Genomic DNA, 20,766 nt, shown 5'->3' with positions numbered 1-20,766 from the left:
GATTGAATTGTATCCTCCTATCTATGAACAAGACCTTGTTAGGAAATAGGGTCTTTGAAGATGTTACCAGTTAACATGAGGCCATACTGGAGTAGGGTGTGTCCTAACCCAATCTGAATGGCGTTCTTATAAAAAAGGAGAAGAGACGCAGACACAGAGAGCATGAAGACAGAGGCAGAAATTGGAGTTATGCCTTCAGAGAACATGGCCATACTGATATCCTGATTTTGGACTTCTAGCCTTCAGAACTGTAAGATAATAAATTTCCGTTGTTTTAAGCCACTTAGATTGTGGATCTTTGTTAATGCAGCCCTAAGAAACTAATACAGAAAGCAAGGTAATAAAATAGAGTGGCAGATAATTCTGAGATTATGTCCTTTTTGGTATAATAGGCTGTAAAGCCTGTAGGTAATTGGATTCCTAACTTTGCCCCCTCCTTATCAGAACTACACGTGCACATTGCTCACCACACCACCAAAGGGGAAGTCATCCTGAACAGTAAAGATCATGAAAACAACAGCAGCTACAACAGTATTGAGGTTAATACCTTGAGTACCTCTATACTAGTTTTATATCTATTATAAACATTATATATATGTCTGCCTTCATGAACCCTGTATATACTAAACACAAAATTGCTAAGTTGCTACATGTAAAAAATTATGAATATCTGTAAGTTTCAGATTATGAGGAGTTGCAGATATGATAATAATTCATGTGAGACATTCTGGTGAATAATTTGAAAGTCACGAAAAGCCCTGAGTCATTTACATTCTGACCTATTGCTTTCTCCTCAAAAGAATGTAATAACATAGATAGCATAAGATGGCTGTTTTACTAATGAGTGTTCAAAGGTAAAAGTAGACTTTCTCCAAATGGATTTCTCACTGTCCAGAGAATTTTCTTCACACTTGTTCAGTGTCTCCTGACTTGTTAGCACCATTCGAAACACTGTCTCTGGTTTCTGTATCATGTGCACAGTAGACTATTGTCATCAAGGCACCCTACTTCTTGTCATCTTGAGATTGCTCTCTCTGTCTGTCTTTTTCTCTATCTCTTTTTCAGGGCTAATACTTGGGGTGTGGAGGGTGATTCATCCCTATTTCAGGATTCATGTTAAGGTATCTTGACATGGTTAAACTTCATTTATTCCTTAATTTCCACCACCAGTCTATCTGCTTGTCATACCGTGCTGGCTTGCATGCTGCTGTGATGCTGGAAGCTATGTCACTACTACAGGTTTTCCCCACTATCCAAAAGTAGAGCGTTCTGTGAAACCTTTTGTAAGCCGAAATGGTGTAAAGCAAAGAAGCAATTGCCATTTAATTTATATGAGAAAATTTTTTGAGCATTCCCAAACTCAAAAAACAACATACTAAATCATACCAAATAACACATAACACCTAAAATAACACTAACATGCAGTAAAAAGAGGAATGATATGATAAATTCACAGTCTATATAAAGTCAAGCTTTCAGGACCATTATTTGCTGATGTAGCATGACTCAAAATGAGGAGAAACAGCAGCAAACATCCATTAATAATAGGAATGTGGATTGTACAAAGTATCAATCTAGAAAAATTGGAAATGTGAAAAATAAAAATGGATAAAGATCAATATCCTAAGCATTGAGCTGAAATGGACTAGTACTGGCTATTTTGAATCAAACAATCCTATGGACTATTATGCCCGAAATGACAACTTGACAAGGAATGGCATTGCATTCATCATCAAAAAGAATATTTCAAGATTTATCCTGAAGTACAGTGCTGTCAAGTGATAGGATAATATCCATATGCCTACAAGGAAAGCCAGTTAATATGACTATTATTCAAATTTATGAACCAACCACTAAAGTCAAAGATGAAGAAATTCAAGATTTTTACCAACTTATGCAGTCTGAAACTGATCAGATGTGCAATCAAGATGCTTTGACAATTACTGATAATTAGAATGTGAAAGCTGGAAACAAAGAAGGATTGGTAGTTGGGAAATATGGCTTTGGTGATAAAAACCACACAAGGAACCACATGATAGAATTTTGTAAGACCAACGACTACTTCATTGTTAATTTTTTTTTTCAACAATATAAATGATGACTATACACATGGACCTCACCAGATGGAATACACAGGAATCACATCAACTACATCTGTGGAAAGAGACATTGGAAAAGGTCAATATCATCATTCAGAAAGAGGCCAAGTGCTGACTGTGCAACAGACCATCAATTGCTCAGATGCAAGCTCAAGTCAAAGCTGTAGAAAATTAGAACAACTCCACAAGAGCCAGAATACGACCTTGACTATATCCCACCTGAATTTAGAGACCATCTCAAGAATAGATTTGATGCATTGAACACTAATGACCAAAGACCAGATGAGTTGTGGAATGACATCAGGGACATCACACGTGAAGAAGGCAAGAGGTCATTAAAAAGACAAGAAAGAAAGAAAAGACCAAAAAGGATGTCAAAAGAGACTCTGAAACTTGCCCCTGAACATCAAGTAGCTGAAGCAAAAGGAAGAAATGATGAAGTAAAAGGGCCGAACTGAAGATTTTAAAGGGTGGCTCAAGAAGACAAATAAAATATTATAATGATCTGGAGTTAGAAAACCAAAAGTGTAGAATGCGGTCGGCACTTATCAAGCTGAAAGAACTGAAGAATAATTCAGTCCTCGAGTTCCAATATTGAAGGATTCTACAGGGAAAATAGTAAATGATGCAGGAAGCATCAAAAGCAAATGGAAGGAATACACAGAGTCACTGTATCAAAAAGAATTGGTTGACATTCATCAATTTCGGGAGGTAGCATATGATTAAGAACCGATGGTACTGAAGGAAAAAGTCCAAGCTGCACTGAAGGTATTGGTGGAAAACAAGGCTGCAGGAATTGACGGAATATCAACTGAGATGTTTCTAGAAACATATGCAGCATTGGAAGTGCTCATTTTTCTATGCCAAGAAATTTGGAAGACAGCTACATGGCCAAGCGACAGGAAGAGATCCACATTTGTATCCATTCCAAAGAAAGGTGATCTAATAGAACATTATCAAACAATATCATTGATATCACACACAAGTAAAAATTTGCTGAAGATGATTCAAAAGCAGTTGCAGCAGTACATCGACAGGGAACTGCCAGAAAATCAAGCTGGATTCAGAAGAGGACGTGGAACAAGAGGATGTCAGATGGATCTTGGTTGAAAGCAGAGAACGCTAGAAAGATGTTTACCTGTGTTTTATTAAGTATGTAAATGCATTTGACTCTGTGTGGATCATAACAAATTATGGATTACATTGCAAAGAATGGGAATTCCAGAACACTTAGTCACTCTCATGAGGGAACCTGTACATAGACGAAGAGCCTGTCATTCGAATAGAACATAGGGGGATACTGCATGGTCTAAAGTCAAGAAAGGTGTGTGTCAGGGTTATATCTTTCACCACACCTATTCAATCTGCATGTTGAGCAAATAATCTGAGAAGCTGGACTATATGAAGAAGAATGAGGCATCAGGATTGGAGGAAGACTCATTAACAACCTGTGTTATGCAGATGACACAACCTTGCTTGCTGAAAGTGAAGAGGACTTGAAGCACTTACTGATGAAGATCAAAGATCACAGCCTTCAGGATGGATTGCATCTCAACATAAAGAAAACAAAAATCCTCACAACTGGACCAATAAGCAACATCATGATAAATGGAGAAAAGATTGAAGTTGTCAAGGATTTCATTTTACTTGGATCCACAATCAAAACCCATGGAAGCAGCAGTCAAGAAAGCAAACTACATATTGCATTGGGCAAATCTGCTGCAAAAGGCCTCTTTATACTGTTAAAAAGCAAAGATGTCACTTCAAGGACTAACATCTGCCGGATCTATTTTCAATTGCCTTGTATGCATGCAAAAGCTGGACAGTGAATAAGGAAGATGGAAGAAGAATTGAGGCCTTTGAATTATGGTGTTGGCAAAGAGTATTGAATACACCATGGGCTGCAAGAAGAATGAGCAAATCTGTCTTGAAAGAAGTACAACCGAAATGCTCCTTAGAAGCAAGGATGGTGAGACTGCACCTCCCCCATTTTAGACATGTTATCAGGAGGAACCAGTCCCTGGAGAAGGACATCATGCTTAGTGGAGTAGAGGGTCAGTGAAAACGAGGAAGACTCTCAATGTGATGGATTGACATAGGAGCTGCAACAATGGGCTCAAGCATAGCAGCAATTGTGAGGATTGTTCAGGACCTGGCAATGTTTCGTTCTGTTGTACGTAGCATCATTATGAGTCGGAGCCAACTGAACAGCACCTAACAACAACAACAACTTATAAAGTAGAAATAATGTGTATGCAGTGCAGTTTTACAGACACAGTTCAATGCTATGGCGACTTGATGCTGAGATGCTGAGTGTAGTTCCCTGGGACGTAGCTTGGCACGCCACTCTCATTTCTTCGGGTATGAGCTGCCTCTTTAATGGCTGGCTTATAAACAAAAGCTTAATGCTGTTTTCACTTTTCATCTTTTTTTGTAAAAGTCAAAATCCTCTTCAGATTCCTTCAATTTAGTGAGAAGAGGTACTATATAAGTCTCTTTTGCAAAAGCGAAGTAGCATAAAGTAAACGTTCAATAAGCAGGGATACCTGTATTTCAAAGACCACCAGGGTCACCTGTGGTGGACAGGTTTCAGTGGAGCTTCTGAACTAAGACTAGCAAGGAGGGCTTGGGGATCTACTTATGAAATTTAGCCAATGAAAACTGAATATTTTCCAATATAATGCTGGAAGATAAACCGCCTCAGTTGGAAACCACTCAAAATGCTCAGTGGCACAACAATAAACTTGATCATGCCAACGACTGTTAAGTGGCACAAAACTGTACAACATTTCATTCTGTTATACATGAGAACACCATGAATCACAGCTGACTCAACAGCACCTAACAACAACAACAGTTCCTTAATTTATTCATTCCTCCAGTACATATGATATTGTTGTTAGGTACTGTCAGATCGGTTCCGATGTATAGTGACCCCATGTCACAGAGTAGAACTGCCTCATTGGGTTTTCTTGGCTATAGTCTTTATAGAAGCAGTTTGCCAGATCTTTTTCCCATGGGGCCACTAGGTGGGTTCAAACTACCAACTTTTTCGTTAGTAGCCAAGCACTTAACCGTTTGGGCCACCAGTGGTCCTCCCAATACATATAGGTCAGAAAAGCATATTATGCTGCCAAATTAGGATTAAGATTGCATGATTTACCTATGTATTAATTAAACTTATTGCTGTGGAGTCAGTTCTGACTCATAGTGATCCTATAGGACAGAGTAGAACTGCCCCATAGGGTTTCCAAGAAGTGGCTGGTGGATTTGAACTGTTGAACCTTTGGTTAGCAGCAGAGCTCTTAACTACTGCACCAACCGGGCTCCATGTATTCATTAAACATGTACTTGTTGTTGTTAGGTGCCATCAAGTTGGTTCTGACTCATAGCAACCCTATGCGCAACAGAATGAAACACTGCCTGGTCCTGCGCCATCCTCTCAATTGTTGCTATGCTTGAGCCCCTTGTTGCAGCCACTGTGTCAATCCATCTCGTTGAAGGTCTTCCTCTTTTTCGCTTACCCTCTACTTTACCAAGAATGATGTCCTTCTCCAGGGACTGATCCCTCCTGATAACATGTCCAATGTATGTGAGGTGAAGTTTCGCCATCCTTGCTTCTAGGGAGCATTCTGGTTGTACTTCTTCCAAGACAGATTTGTTTGTTCTCTTGGCAGTTCCTGGTATATTCAATGTTCTTTGCCAACACCGCAGTTCAAAGGCATCAACTCTTCTTCGGTCTTTCTTATTCATTGTCCAGCTTTCACATGCATCTGAGGCAATTGAAAACACCATGGCTTGGATCAGGCGCACCTTAGTCTTCAGGGTGACGTCTTTGCTCTTCAACACTTTGAAGAGGTCATTTGCAGCAGATTTACCCAATGCAATGTGTCTTTTGATTCCTTGACTGCTGCTTCAATGGCTGTTGATTGTGGATCCAAGTCAAATGAAATCCTTGACAACATCAATCTTTTCTCTGTTTATCATGATGTTGCTCATTGGTCCAGTTGTGAGGATTTTTGTTTTCTTTATGTTGAGGTGCAATCCATACTGAAGGCTGTGATCTTTGATCTTCATCAGTAAGTGCTTCAAGTACTCTTCAGTTTCAGCAAGAAGGTTGCATCATCTGCATAACGCAGGTTGTTAGGTTCCTTTAATCCTGAGGCCTCCTCATTCTTCTCCATATAGTCCAGCTTCTCGTATTATTTGCTCAGCATACAGACTGAATAGGTGTGGTGAAAGGATACAACCCTGACACACACCTTTCTTGACTTTAAATCATGCAGTATCACTTGTACTGTTTGAATGACTGCCTCTTGATTCATGTACAGATTCCTCATGAGCACAATTAAGTGTTCTAGAATTTTCATTCTTCACAACATTATCCATAATTAGTTATGATCCACACAGTGGAATGCCTTAGCATAGTCAATAAAACAGGTAAACATCTTTCTAGTATTCTCTGCTTTCAGCCAGGATCCATGTGACATCAGCAATGATATTCCTTGTTTCACATTCTCTTCTAAATCCAGCTTGAATTTCTGGCAGTTCCCTGTCGAGGTACTGCTGCAGCTGCTTTTGAATGATATTCAGTAAAATTTTGCTTGCATGTGATATTAATGATATTGTACTTAATGCCTATCATGTGCTAGAGAGTGTGCTAAATGCTGGGGACACAAAGATGCAAATACATAGCCCCACCTCAAGAAGTTTAATAGGTAGACAAGAAATAAGAAGTAAAAACTTAAAATTCAATGTAATTTTAATAGAAGAAATTGAAGATGACAAATTAGTTCTTCACTCTCTTTTAATGTTTGAATTGTAACCAAACATAAAAATTGTATCTTTAACATCAAAGGACATTGAGAGTCCTGTATGTTATCTGCAGGATAGATCAGCTTTGCCATTAACATTTTGAAGTCTGTGATAGCATGTCCGTAGGTAAAAACAGAGAAATAATTTTAAGGTAGTGAGAAAGATGATAAAATAGCATAAATTACTCTTTATCCCTTTTGTTCCAGAATAGAAGAGGGTTCTAAGGTAAGGTCTAGAAAGATCTATCACTAGATGTAAAAAAAAGAGCAAAATGGTAGATTCAGTTAGAAGTACTTTATTCCATCCATGCATTATTTTACACTTTAACTACAGAGAAATGTGTGCCAGTGTTCTGAAGATCTAGGAGGGTGTTCTGGTTAAGAATGTGAGCTCTGAACTCTAAAAAAAACATGGGTTTAATTATCCGCTCCATCACATAGTAAATCTGCTACCTTGGGCAAGTTAATTAATTTCTCAAAACCTCATGTATTTCATCTGTAAAATGATGGTATTTATTAATTTATCCATGATTTAATGAGTTAACAAAGTCAATGATACAGTGCCTGACATATAGTGAGCAATGAAGAACTAATAGCTATTATGTCTACCGTATGTTGTTGTTATTTCAGTTCACCCCAAATGTCATCTTATTTGATCCACTGTAGGAGTGTCTGACAGGAGAATCAATCTGTCCTTATTCTGCTCTAGGGGCAGCTGGTGGGTAAAATAGTAATGCTGTGAAATTGATACACATTATCACATTACATTGTTCATTCATTCCTCACACGTTTAGCAAACACTTCATATGTGCCAGGTGCCACATTACTAATTTTGTGTTTACGTTCTCAAGGTGCTTTCATCTGCATCAGAAAACATCTTGGCATGCTCTGTGTTCAGACATTAATGCTCTGGAAAACTGATGGCATTCCCCAGCAACATGATGATTTGATAACTGCATTCTGCCATTTAGAGCTAGTCTTTGAATTCCTGTGCTAGGAATGAAGATGTTTTTTACCCACAAGACAATAACTCCCATGCCTGAGTGAACTTCCATCATCTGGGCCCTCCCCACCCTACAACCTATACAAATTACCACTCAGATGGGTCTTATGTTATTTGGACCAGGTTATTGCTTTACCTGATCTTGTAGTAAATACACTTATGTGGTTTCTTCTTCCTTCTCTTTCTTTGGTAAATCACAAACAAAATTCAATGTATCCTGCTGCCTACATAATCCATTTGGAGAATGCTCATTGTTGTTTCAAATGACCTTTTTTAGGGGGGGAGGGAGGGGAGCAATACAGTTGGTGTTATAGATTGAATTGTGTCCCCCAAAAGTGTGTATTGATTTGGCTAGGCCACGATTCCCAGTATTGTGTGATTGCCCACCATTTTGTTATCTGATGCGATTTTCCTATGTGTTGTAAATCCTAACTCTATGATGTTAATAAGGCAGGATTAGAGGCAGTTATGTTAATGAGGCAGAACTCAATCTACAAGATTAGATTGTGTCTTAAGTCAATCTCTTTTGAGATATGAAAGAGAGAAGTGAACAGAGAGATGGGGGACCTCATAATACCAAGAAAGAAACACAGGGAGTATAGCCCGTCCTTTGGACCCAGGATTCCAGCACTGACAAGCTCCTCTGCCAAAGGAAGATTGATGACAAAGACCTTCCCCTAGAGCTGGCACCCTAAATTTGGACTTGTAGCCTCCTGGACTATAAGAGAACAAATTTCTCTTTGTTAAAACCATCAGTCTGTGGTATTTCTGTTATAGCAGCACTAGATGACTAAGACAGTTGGGAACCTACAGATGGTCCTAAAATCAGGTCTCATGATTCTAAAAATATTTTGAAGTTTCATAGTTCTATTTTCATTCCACAGCAAAGGTATATTGAACACATGTGCTAGGCATGGTGCTGTGTGTTAAGAATAAAAAAAGGTATAAAATATATGCAAATGATGTCACTAAAATGTGAGAAGGAGTGACTAATATGCCTGGGGAAGTAAAGAAATATTTTACGGGAGAAAAGATATTTGACTAGGCTGTAGAAGGAGAATTCCAGATGATGAAAAGGTTAGTGGTCAGCGGGCTGGGCAGTATACCAGCCAGGAGAAATGGCCAAAGGTGTGAGTATGTTTGGCAAGCAGTCTGTCAGGCTGGATGGTTGGCAAAAGAGGTGGCTAGAAAGGGATGTTGCTGCCAGATTGAATGGGCCCTGGAGGTCTTACTGGGATACATGAATGTAGTTTTTAGGCAAAGGAAAATCTATAAATTTTTTAAGTGTATGAATTATAATCAGATCTACATGTCATACTGTCATTCTGACTTGCCATGTAAATATCTAGTTCAACTTAATGAATAGTGCTACTTAACAAAATCACAAATCTGACCTGTGTGCCAAAAAAAAAAAAAATTCCACTGTCAGAAAGAAAAGATACGCTTCAGAATTTCATTTCTTCAGATTTTCTCTTTGATCTCTTCTTCCCTCATTCTTGCTAACCTCTTTTTTTCTTTCATTATCTGAAGGAAGTTTTCTATTTTTTCTTTTGGTTCTTTCCTCCTTAGACTTTGCGTCTGTCATTTTTCTTTCCTTTAATCAGCTGCAAAAGCCCTCTTTACATTTTGATAAAGCAAAGATATCACTTTGATAACTAAGGTGTGCTTGACCCAAGCCCTGGTCTTTTCAGTTGCCTCATATATATGCAAAAGCTGGACAATGAAAAAGGAAGACAGAAGAAGAATTGATGCATTCAAATTGCGAATAATATTGAATATACCGTGGTCTGTTGAAAAAAAAAAAACAGAAAACAAAAAACGAACGAATCAATCTTAGAAGAAATACAATCGGAATGCTCCTTGGATGGGAGGATGGTAAAATTTCAACTCTCTTACTCTGGACACATTATCAGGAAAGACCAGTCATTAGAAAAGAACATCATGGTTGATAAAGTAGGGGTCACTGAAAATGAGGGAAGCCCTCAATGAGATGGACTGACACTATAGCCACACCAAGGGGCTCATCCATACCAATGATCATGAAGATGGTGCTGGACTTGGCAACATTTCATTTTGTTATACATAAGGTTGTCATGAGTTGGAGATGACCCCGTGGCAAATAACAGCGAGAACAAAACTGTAGCATGAAATTTTGGGTATTAATTTTCTACTCTCAAGGAGAGTGTGGCTTTATCCTGCAGTATGCTCTAGAGATCATTATTTTAGTTATTTTGTGGAATGGAAATCTGTATAGATTTCAATTCCCTTGTATGAATATCTTCACAACATAACATCTGAATGCATATTATCTCATCATTAAGAATAACAACAAAGGATTCCTAAAATGTCTTCTCACAGTTAATGTGGTTATATTCAATATTTTTTCCTGATGTTAACAGTGTTAAATCTTTACGAATTTATATAAGGGAGACTCTCTGTATTTATAAAATAGAAGTTAAATTTTACTCTACTAGCTTAAAACATTTCTATTAATTTAAGAAAGTCTGATGGAAAGGGAGCCCTGGTGGCATAGCGGTTAAGAACTCTCCTGCTAACCAGAAGGTCAGCATTTCAAATAAACCAGCCGCTTGTTGGCAAACCCTATGGGGCAGTTCTGTTGCATCCTATAGGGTCACTATGAGCTGGAATCAACTCGATGGCAACAGGTTTTTTTTTTTTTTTTTGATTTGGTACTGTGGAAGGAATAGGTTTTTAGTTAACTAAGAGTCAACACCCATTCTCTTCAGGTAGTTTAATTGGGGATTTTCTCTTCACATCTGTTTTTCTTCCTTAACTTTTATGTTCCTTTTCTAGTGCAGAAGGAAATAGTTGCTGTACATTTCTTCCTGAAGCACACACTGTAAATATATTGTGAGTCAGGGAAAACACTGAAAAGTTCCAAGGTTGGCAAATCATTTTAGAAGGAAAAAGTCATCAGGAACATAAGACTCCAAAGAAACAGATGTAAGAATGACTTTTTTTTTTTTTTAATAAGCTTTGTTGCAGAATTTTTTCCTAATTTTCCAGTTTTAGGAACCATGTAGGTATACGAACTAGAATGGTTCAGAAAAAAAAAATTATCAGGTTTTAGAAATAAAAAAAATTTTTTTTCTGTACAATTTAAAGAAAGATAATATTGAAATGATACTGTTATTAAAATCTGATTTCAAAGGGATTAATTCATATCAGCATATAACATTAATTATTAGACAGCATATAAATAGGTGGATATTATAGCTGCTTTTATTAAGAAAAATTGGAACAATGTTGACACCAAAAGAAAATAAAATCATTTTAGCATTTCTTCTTCAGATTTTTTTTTTGTGCCTTGTTTCTGTTTGAGTTCTATTTTTCTTTAACTTACATATTGGGCAAAATTAATCTGTTACAGAACTAGAATCTATGTGTTATTTCTTCCTATATAAAAATCACAGGTGCTTTATATAAAATTAAATAAAAAGAACAGCAGAAAATATGGTAAAAGGTTTAGAATGTAAATATGAGAGTAATTTGAAGTGTTTTTTGATAGTGAGATTATCACTGATATATAATGCACCAGGGTGAATTATCAGCAATACGTTGTTGTTAGGCGCCATTAAGTTGGATCCAACTCATAGTGATCCTATGTACAATAGAATGAAGCACTGCCTGGTCCTGTGCCATTCTCTCAATTGTTGCTATGCTTGAGCCCATAATTGCAGCCACTGTGTTAGTCCAGCTCCGAGAGGGTCTTCTTCTCTTTTGCTGACCCTCACTTTACCAAGCATGATGTCCTTCTCCAGGGGCTGGTCCCTCCTGATAACATGTCCAAAGTACATGAGACAAAGTTTCACCATCCTTGCTTCTAAGGACAATTCTGGCTGTACTTCTTCCAAGACAGATTTGTGTTCTTTTTGCAGTCCATGGTATCTTCAATATTCTCCGCCAACACCATAATTCAAAGGCATCAATTCTTCTTCTGTCTTCCTTATTCTTTGCCCAGCTTTCATGTGCATATGAGGTGAGTAAAAATACTATGGCTTGGGTCAGGTGCACTCTCAAAGTGACATTGTTATCAGCAGTATAGTCACTCATATTCTATTTATCAATGCTAATTAATATATTAATATGATTGTAAAATTGTTTATATAAATATAAATTATATTTATCTTGATGCTTATATTAATACCTAAAAATTTCCGTATTAGGTATGTTAAACACAGAATCATAGAGTAGAAAGGTATCTTTGATATTTGTTAGCCTCCTCTTCTATCTGTTGTAGGAACCCCTTCGGTAGTATTCCATCCCTACCTCTGACCGAACGCTTCTGTGATAAGAATCTCACTATCTTATGATGTCGTCTGCTACACGACATGAAAAATCTGATTTTGAGCTAAAATCACCCATTTCTAGAGCTAGGAAAAGTGGTTTTGTAAATACAAATGCCAGGGGAGAGTAGTTAAAGACAGGGAAGAGATCTTTAGGAAATTCACAACTTGGCAGAGGGCCTAGGCAAGGGGATTGAACACTGACACCAAGATGTTAGCTTTAAAAGCCCCAGACCCCATTGGTTCTCAAGTCTGGTCTCAACAGCTCCTCACCCTGGCTGTTAGCTTTCCAGGAAGCTCAGGAAGCTGTTTAACAAAATATAAAGGACCCAAGTACCCTAATTTTCATGCTTTTTTAGGATCAGGCTCACATATTACCTTAGATTCAAGATTTTTAGGTAATTTTTTTTAGTGTTCATTAGATTCTTAAAAATGCCCTCTTTGCTATAGAGGTCCTGTAGCCAGACTGTCCAACTTTAAATCTTCCTCTTTCACTTACTATGCTTTGTTCATGTAACTTAACTGACTACCTTGGTTTCCTCATCTTTAAAATGGGAATAAAATAGGAGCCCTGGTGGTGTACCACAGCTCTTATCTACTTGCTTGTAAATTAATTGAAGGGTAATCTGTATCTTCCCCATCCAGTACTCAGAGATGACTGCAGTCACTTCGTCAGTGCCTTATTCCTGGCAGAAGCTCAGAAAGATGCTTGCAGAATAGAGTTAAACCAAGGAAAGCTGATCCTTCATACAGCTTCTGAAAAGATATGGACAATCCAAACCCTTCCTGCTCAAAAACTTTTACCATAATGTCTGGTTTATTTCACTGTAGTTCGTGAGGACTAAAATTGTAATATAAAAATATTTATTTGGTAAATAAAAGTTATCCATACTTCCTACAGTAAAGGGTACCAGTTCAAGTGGATTTCTTTCCTCTTTGTTGTTGTCAGTTGCTGTGGTATTGATTTTCGATTCATGGTGACCCATTATGACAGAGCAGAACTGCCCCCAGAGGGTTTTCTTGGCTGTAATCTTTAGGAGAGCAGATGGCCAGGTCTTTCTAACGCAGAGCTGCTGGGTGGGTTCAAACCGCCAACCTTTGGTGTAACTGTTGTGCCACCCAGGCTCCTTCTTTCTTTACTAAACCTAGTTAATGTCAGAGGATGGAGATGATGGGAAATTTAACTGATGACCAAGAGGAATGTAATTTAGGAGCAGAGACAACTTGGGGTGAGGGTAAAATGAGGAGAGTCTACATTGTGACTCTATGCAGTTACATGAGTACTGAGCACTTGAACTATAACAAAGGTCAGGTAAGGGATGCCAATGACAAATGCCACCTGTTTTGAAAATTTCCTAGTGTTATATTAAACAGAATTATTTTCTTCTTCCTTTCTGGCACCTGGAACCAGAATGTAGGTTAGTCCTGATAATATTTTGGCTCTAATATATGATGGGGTAAAAGACTCTCAGGAAGACTCTAACATTGCTTTTATGGGGAAAATGTGCCCACATTTCACACGCTCATCAATAAACATCTGGAGCACCACCTGCTCCTAAGTGGGAGCTGCATAAATAAATTCATACACAATCAAATTAATTTTCTTACTGATAAGTGTAAAGGATTATATTTCCTGCCTGCTAAAAAGATTTAATAGAAATAAATCGAGGAAAAGGACCAGTTGAAAGAAAACAGTAGGCTTGGAATTGAATAGGCAACAGAAATAGATGTAAAGAAAATGAGAGGAAAGCTACTCAGAATGAAATTGTGTTAAGATAGTATTGAAGCCACATGCCTGATGGTGACTAGAGAGAGTTTATCAGTATTTTTGGAAGATGAAGAGATTTTACAAAAAGAGGAAATAAGTAATGCTGGGGGGTGGGCAGCTGAAAGGCACTGGGAGAAAAAAGAATGTTTGGAAGTCATTCGATGGTTCCCTGGGAAATAGAGTTGGCAAAACAACTGATTTTAAAATGAAGCTAACTATTCTCCCCTCAAAGACTGTGAACTAACTTAATTTATACTCAGCGCCTTAGAAAATGTTTCAACCCTTAAAGATTTAGGAAGGTGACCACAAAGTAGAGACGTTAAGTGGCGCAGTGACTAAGAGCTATGACTGCTAACCAAAAGGTCAGCCGTTCAAATCCACCAGCAGCTCCTTGGAAACCCCATGGGGCAAGTCTACTCTCTCCTATAGGGTCCTTGTGAGTCGGAATGGGCAATGGTTTTTTTTTTTTCAATAGTCAAACTCCATCGAATACAATCGGAAGGGATTTTGTGTGCGTGTGTTGCCGTTAGTTTTTGTTTTCAGTAGTTTAAAAGTATCTGTAAGGAGAAAACATTTCATTTCCCTAGGGGATCCTTCTGTATGTTTCAGGAGCTCCTAAGACCTCCATCCGAAGCTGCAGGCATGGTTTGAAGTGTGTGTGTGCGTTTTTTACGAGGTGTGTCAACGTTTTAGCAACTTCTCAAAAGCGTCGACGACCCTGAAAGGATTAAATCCACTGCACTACATTATCTCTGGGAGTCCCTTCCAGCTCTCAATGTATAGTGAACGAATCTTTATTCCTCCAATTTATAAGGGTTTTTTTTTTTTTAAACCCCCTCTTAAACATGCCCAAGAAAACACATTTGGTTGAAACCGAAGTGATGCTCTAAGAAGCCAACTAAGTCTTGGCAGTTCACCCTTCTATCCAGTGCTGTAGAAGGGAAAGATGCAGGCAGCTGTCCCAAACGCGCTCACCTCTGCTCACACACACAGCAGCGGCGCTGGGGCTGCCCCAAGAGCGTCGGGAGGTGTAATCCCTCCGCTAAGTACTTGGCTCTCAATCTCCAATCACTAGTGGGAGCTGGAGAGGGCGAGTGAAAAGAAAAAAAAAAAAAAAAATTCCAGAGGCAGCCGAGGAGCGAGAAAAAAAAAAAAAGTCCCGCGGCGTCTGCGGCGGCGGCGGCGGCCAGAAGTTGACGGCGCGGCCGGGCGCGGGGCGCAGAGTCGGCGCGGGCAGTGCGGGAACCGCCGCGCCGAGGACGCCAGTGCCCGGAGCGCAGCTGCGGGTAAGTCGGGCGCGGGCGGGCGGGAGCAGTGCGGTTCGGTCCCCACGCGGGTGGTCCCCTCCTCGGGCGCGCGGGTGGCGGCCGAGGCGGTGCGAGTCGAGCGGGAAGAAGAGAGGAGCAGGGCTGGCGGGGGCGAGTGCGGGGCTTGGCGGCCGCCGCTCGGGGCAGGACGGAGCGCGCGAGCAGAGGAGGAAAGCGGGCAGCGCGGGCGTGGAGCGGCGGGGAGGGGTCAGGCGGTGGCCGCTCCGGCTTTGTGCGCGGGCGGCTCTGCCGGGTCCTCGAGGCCTCGGTGCCCGCGCTGAAGAGGAGCCCCGGGCACCGGCAGTGGCGGGAGGGACACGTGCTCCGGGAGCTGGAGAAGGAGGGACGCGCCGAGGCGGGGAGTAGGGACCTGCATTCCGGGAGCTGGGGCGGGAGGACGAGCCTAGGGCAGCCCCAGAACCTGGAAAATTGGAGAGAGCCCCTCAGGCCGGAGAGGCGCAGAACCCGCCCAGGCAGGACCCGCAGGCACCCAACTCGGTGCGGAGCCACCTGTCTCTACGCCACCCGAGACCGAGGCTTGCCGAGGGAAAAAGTGCGCAGCGGGTCGATCCCGGCGTCTCGAACTTTGCTCGGTCTCTCTGCCTTTCTATTCCTCTTTCCCTCTGTCTCTCCCTCGGACTGTGTCCCTCTCAAGTTCTCTATCTCTCTTTCCCACTTCCTCTTTACCTTCCTTGCTTTCTGTCTTGTTCTCACTCCCCACCGCTTCTGTCTCTCTGACTCTCTGTCCCTCTCTCTCCGTCCCACCCTTTTCTGTCTCTCTGTCCCTCCCTCTCTGTCTCTATTTCCTCTCTCTCCCAAGCTCTTTAGGTCTCTGTCATTTAGAGGATGACTTTCTGCTCCTTGTCTCACTCTGTCTCTCCTTTTTTCTGTCTCATTCTCTGTGCCCATCCCTGTCCCCCTTTCTGTCAGGACTCCTTATTTCTGTCTGTGTCCCTTGTAGTGTTAGAGTTGCAGACATCAGAGAAGATTCTCAGAAAGTCGTCTGGTGCAGTTGCATATTCCTTTTGAGTCACACCACTGCAGCTGAATGCTGGGTGCTTCTTATTTGTTCCCCATAGAATGGGACCATTGGTTTCCTTGAGTTATTAGGAACTGCTCTTTTCTTAGTCACCATCACCAAGGTGAGGTCAGTGACTTCCAGCAGCCACAAAGGTGCCAGTGAAAGAAAACAGAGGAAGAGAGCCCTTTAATTGCCTAGAACATGTAAAGAGAATGTACCAAACATATCTGCGCTGAAGCAGAACCACCTGAGAAGAGGTTGCTGAATTCTGGGAAGAAACACAAAAGGCTCCACTAATAATGAGGGGGTTCAACTAAAAAGTATTTAAAAATAATTTGAAAAAGCATTTGTGGAAATCTCTTGGTCTGTTAAATTGAAACCAACAAATGTCTGTTTTTCTACGTGTATTTTTAGAATCCCAGTGACAACACTCCTAATTATTGTTTTGGGAAAGTTATGGGAAATGTCCTGTGTCAACTGGGATATTTGTATTTAAGAAAATATCCAGTCTTTGTACTTTATACCTCTTTACACACTGGCGATCAAGAAGAATTATTTTTGATGGCAAAGAAAATAGGAAAGGATTTGTCAGTAATTTTAAAACATGAGACATTCCAGGGATCAATAATTTCTTTGGAAAATTTTCACTATAAGGATGTTTTGAAGGATATTACATCTTAGTGAAATAAGCAAGTTATTACACACTTAGATCATTGTGTGATGCAAAAAAAAAAGTGTGTGCTGTAAGCAACTAGTAGAAGTGATGGCTTTTTATAGGAAACATAGCTGGGAAATTAATTGCTCTGATTTTCCCTGTTTTCTTTAGTCATGTATAATGTACCTTTGTTTTTTAGCAAAATATGGCCTGGGGCTACAAAACTTGATACAGTGTGTTATTTGTCCAATTTGAATTACCATTTAGAAAACCACCTTTTCCTTTTGGTCACATGGTATAAGTTGATATGATCTCATTACTCATGTGCTAGTGGCTGCTGATGAATTTTAATGGCACCGATTTGTGATTTTAAATCAAAATGTTAGTTTGTGGTGAGTTAGAAATCTTGATTTATGTCATGTTAGTGAATCATCACTGTTTATAGGGGCTTTGCCACCTTGTCTGCCAGGTGCTACACAGCATTTAGTCTAGCAGGGTTGTCTGAAGCTCCCTGTTAGGTTCTGGTCCCTGAGTGACATGCTACCGCCACTCATGGGATGTTCATATATGTGTCTCAGAGTGTTCTGGTTGTTAAATAACATTTGTTAAAAGGAAATCGACTTAATTTTTCTTCATAAACTTTGACAACTGGGTGAGACAGCCTGATAAAGTATTTCTGTTAAAGTAAATGCTGATTTTATTATTATTTCTTTAAAGGTATAAGGTATTTTAAAATGTATATCTTTGGTACATATCATACCCTCCACTCAATTTATATTTATCATCACCCAAATCTAAGGTCACTTGTCAGCTACTTCCACCTAGCAAAGCCTTGCCTAATTTTCATAAGCCCCTCATCTCTTTGGCTTCTATGCATATCCCTCTCAGCACTCACCTCTCTGCTGTATAATTACCTGCTTGTCTCTCCCCACTGAACTGTTATCTCATTGAGTTATTCTTTTTCCTTCTCTGCCTTTCAGGTGCCCAGCACTGTACTGGGCATACGGTAAAAACTCAAAAAATCCTTTAAGGACAATTAGTTCCTATCTAATTTGTCTCTACCTTGTGATGTTAATTCTTTGAAATGCACTAGTTTTAACATGGTGTTATAGCAATCATAGACTTAGGGATGAAAAGACCTTAGAGAGTATCTTCACACATTAATATTAAAGATGAAGAAGATGAGGCCCAAGAGCTTGAAAAATTTGCTCAGAAATAGGCAGGGAAGCCATATTGCCTATGGAGCTGAGGCCTTGTGCTCTTTTCCATACGCCACAGTTCTTTTCACTGGACTCAGGCTTGCCCCCTTTGACTAGAAGTGGGTGAATCTGTCTATAATTAGAAGCTAACAGTTATCATTTAAAATCTGAGGATTTCTTCCCATACTGATCAGTAAAAGCCATGCATCCAGTAACCCATAGTCATTTGTTATACATATGCTTGGAGTTAATGTTTATCTTTCAGAAAACTGACTACTAAGTGCTTTTATGTGCTATACATTGTTCTGGGTGCTGACTGCGTGATCTTGGGCAAAAAGAATAATTTCTAATTGCAAAGAATTTTAAGCTCTCTGGACTTCAATTTTCTCTTCTATAACTTTCTGTGTGTGTGTGTGTGTGTGTGTGTGTGTGTGTTGGAGGGGGGGATGGGAAGAGGAGAAAGGAAGTTTGGACCAGATTAGTGAGTCTTTTTGAAGTTTTTCTTCAGAGACCACAGTTTAACTCCCAGAACAACTGCAAATTCATCTGTTTTACATATCAGACTTTCCTTAAGCTTTTGTTTGAAAAAAGGGTAATAGAGCTTTTAAAAAGTTTGAAGACCACTTGACTTGATACTCTCCAATCTCCCTTCCGGTTCTTGGATTTCATAATCAAGATAATGTCCAGCTTTAAAACCTGGGTAACTGGAAGGTGGTTGGTAAAAGTACTAAGGCTAGAAGGAGTAACTGAGTTTCTCTGAGAGTCATTTCACTTTTGCATATGCTGACTGGATGTGATGGCAGAAATTGAAGTAGCAATGCTGAGAAATGCTGAGGGCAAAATTCTGGGCTAGAAATGTCGGTTTAAAAGTCATTCACATGGAATTAATAATTAAATTTGAGGGAGAATAAAGCTTTTTGGGGGTAGAATCTGGAGAATGAATCTAGGAGTGGACAAGAAGGACAAATGAGTATTTTTTTTAAGCTCATCTCTAGTATTAAGATAAAAAAAAGGATGACATTATTTATATTAGGCAGTAATCTGTTTCTGTGATTTTTAGAACACCTATTTACATGCTAGTGTCCTAATTGCATTCCTTTTTACTTAAATGTTTGAGTGCCTGCTTTTTGCCTGGCACTATGCACTGTGGGGGCACTGCAGCGATAAGAGACATAAGATCGAGACATAAGATCCTTGCTGTTGTTGAACTTATATTCTAGGTGGTGGATATACAATACACATGCTAGCAAGCACAGAAACATTGTTTCCAATAGTGAAGACTGCCATTAGGGAAATAAAACAAGCTGATATAACAGCAAGTGACTGCTTTCTTTGGGGTGGTCAAAGAAGTCCTCTCTAAAGATGTCCTTGAGTAACAAGAAAGAGGTAACCTAGTGAAGATCTGAGAGAGCATCCCAGCCGAGGAAACATCAAGTGGTAAGTGCCTAAGGCAACAGCAAGCTGGACGCACACACGACCAGTGTGGCTGGACTAGGGGAGTTAATGGGGATGGTAGGAGACACTAGAACCCTGGTGGCACAGTGGTTAAGAGCTCGGCTGTTAACCAAAAGGTAGATGAGGTCAGAGAAATGGGTGAGAGCCCTGGTTTGAAGCATGCATTTTATTCAAAGGACATTTTATTTGACAGCCTGATGGAGTTTAAACAGAGAAGTGAACAAATACCATTTAGCATGTTGGTCTGTAGCATGAGCAAGTGTCTGAAGTCAGACCGCAGGGGAGCCTATTATCATAATCCAGGTGAGAGTTTGGTGGCTTGGCCAAAGGTGAAAGCAGGGGAGAATGGTAAAACACTGTTCTTATCGCTGAATAGCAGAATCACTTAATTGAATCTTCATTTTGATTTTTGTCTTGTGCTTTGATCTGCATTGTAGCAAACTACCAACAATTGCCTTTACTTTTAAATTTCAGACTTTGGCACCTTCTCACAGTTACCAGATTCCACGTCTTTACCTTTTTTCAAATATTTCACGGGCTGCAAGCTCCTGGGCTCTGTGGCCCTGTGGTGTGTCCCAGGAGGTGTTGTGGCAAGGTTCTTTAGGGCTGGGGATGATCTCTGGACTGCCCGGGGCGGGGCAGGGGGTGGGGTGGGGTGGGTGGGGGGTGCTTGGCTCTTCCTGAGAAGTGGAAGGTAGAGCACATTTGAACTAGCATCACTTCATTTTAGATAAATTTTGTTACAGAGGAAAGGAAGCAAGTCAGGATTCCTCTAATCAGTTTTGAGTGTCTGTGATTTTTCTTTAACGCTCAGCTTCAAAAGCTTTTGACATTTCTTCAAAGACTTCACTGTACAATCATCGTTGTTAGATCAGAGTTTCACCCGTCATAATATCCCAGCCCCTTGCAAAGTGCTGGTGCATAGTGCATAGTAGGCATTCAATAAATATTTATAGAATGCTGTTGGATGCAGTCTGTTAGATTATTATTGTTTTGATTCAGCTGGTTTTATTTGTCCCGTCTTTCAGCAAATGTATGGGTCCATGTGACTTCAGCTTTAGATGATATTAAGTGGCAAGTTTGGAAAGGATTTTCTGAAGAGTGTATTTACTTATTGGCAAAAGAAAAAAGATAATAA

General features: G+C 39.9%; 2 protein-coding genes across 11 annotated transcripts in view; both read left to right on the top strand.

Moving 5' to 3' along the window:
* Positions 1–20,766, top strand: part of PDLIM5 (PDZ and LIM domain 5) — a 1,027,106-nt gene that overhangs the window by 382,150 nt on the left and 624,190 nt on the right. The gene's annotated exons all lie outside the window — the stretch shown is intronic.
* BMPR1B (bone morphogenetic protein receptor type 1B) overlaps positions 15,027–20,766 on the top strand; it is a 531,312-nt gene continuing 525,572 nt past the window's right edge. For 5 of the 10 annotated variants that reach the window (XM_049885696.1, XM_049885697.1, XM_049885686.1 and 2 more), the window contains exon 1: positions 15,027–15,277. The gene's annotated coding sequence lies outside the window, so the exon portion shown is untranslated. The remainder of the gene's footprint in view (positions 15,278–20,766) is intronic. The other 5 variants (XM_049885693.1, XM_049885684.1, XM_049885688.1 and 2 more) reach the window with 1 other exon arrangement.

This window comes from Elephas maximus, chromosome 5 (assembly GCF_024166365.1).
Source record: "Elephas maximus indicus isolate mEleMax1 chromosome 5, mEleMax1 primary haplotype, whole genome shotgun sequence".
Classification (NCBI taxonomy): domain Eukaryota; kingdom Metazoa; phylum Chordata; class Mammalia; order Proboscidea; family Elephantidae; genus Elephas; species Elephas maximus.
The sequence above is the reverse complement of the archived record's forward strand: the minus strand, read 5'-3'. Positions and strand labels throughout refer to the sequence as shown.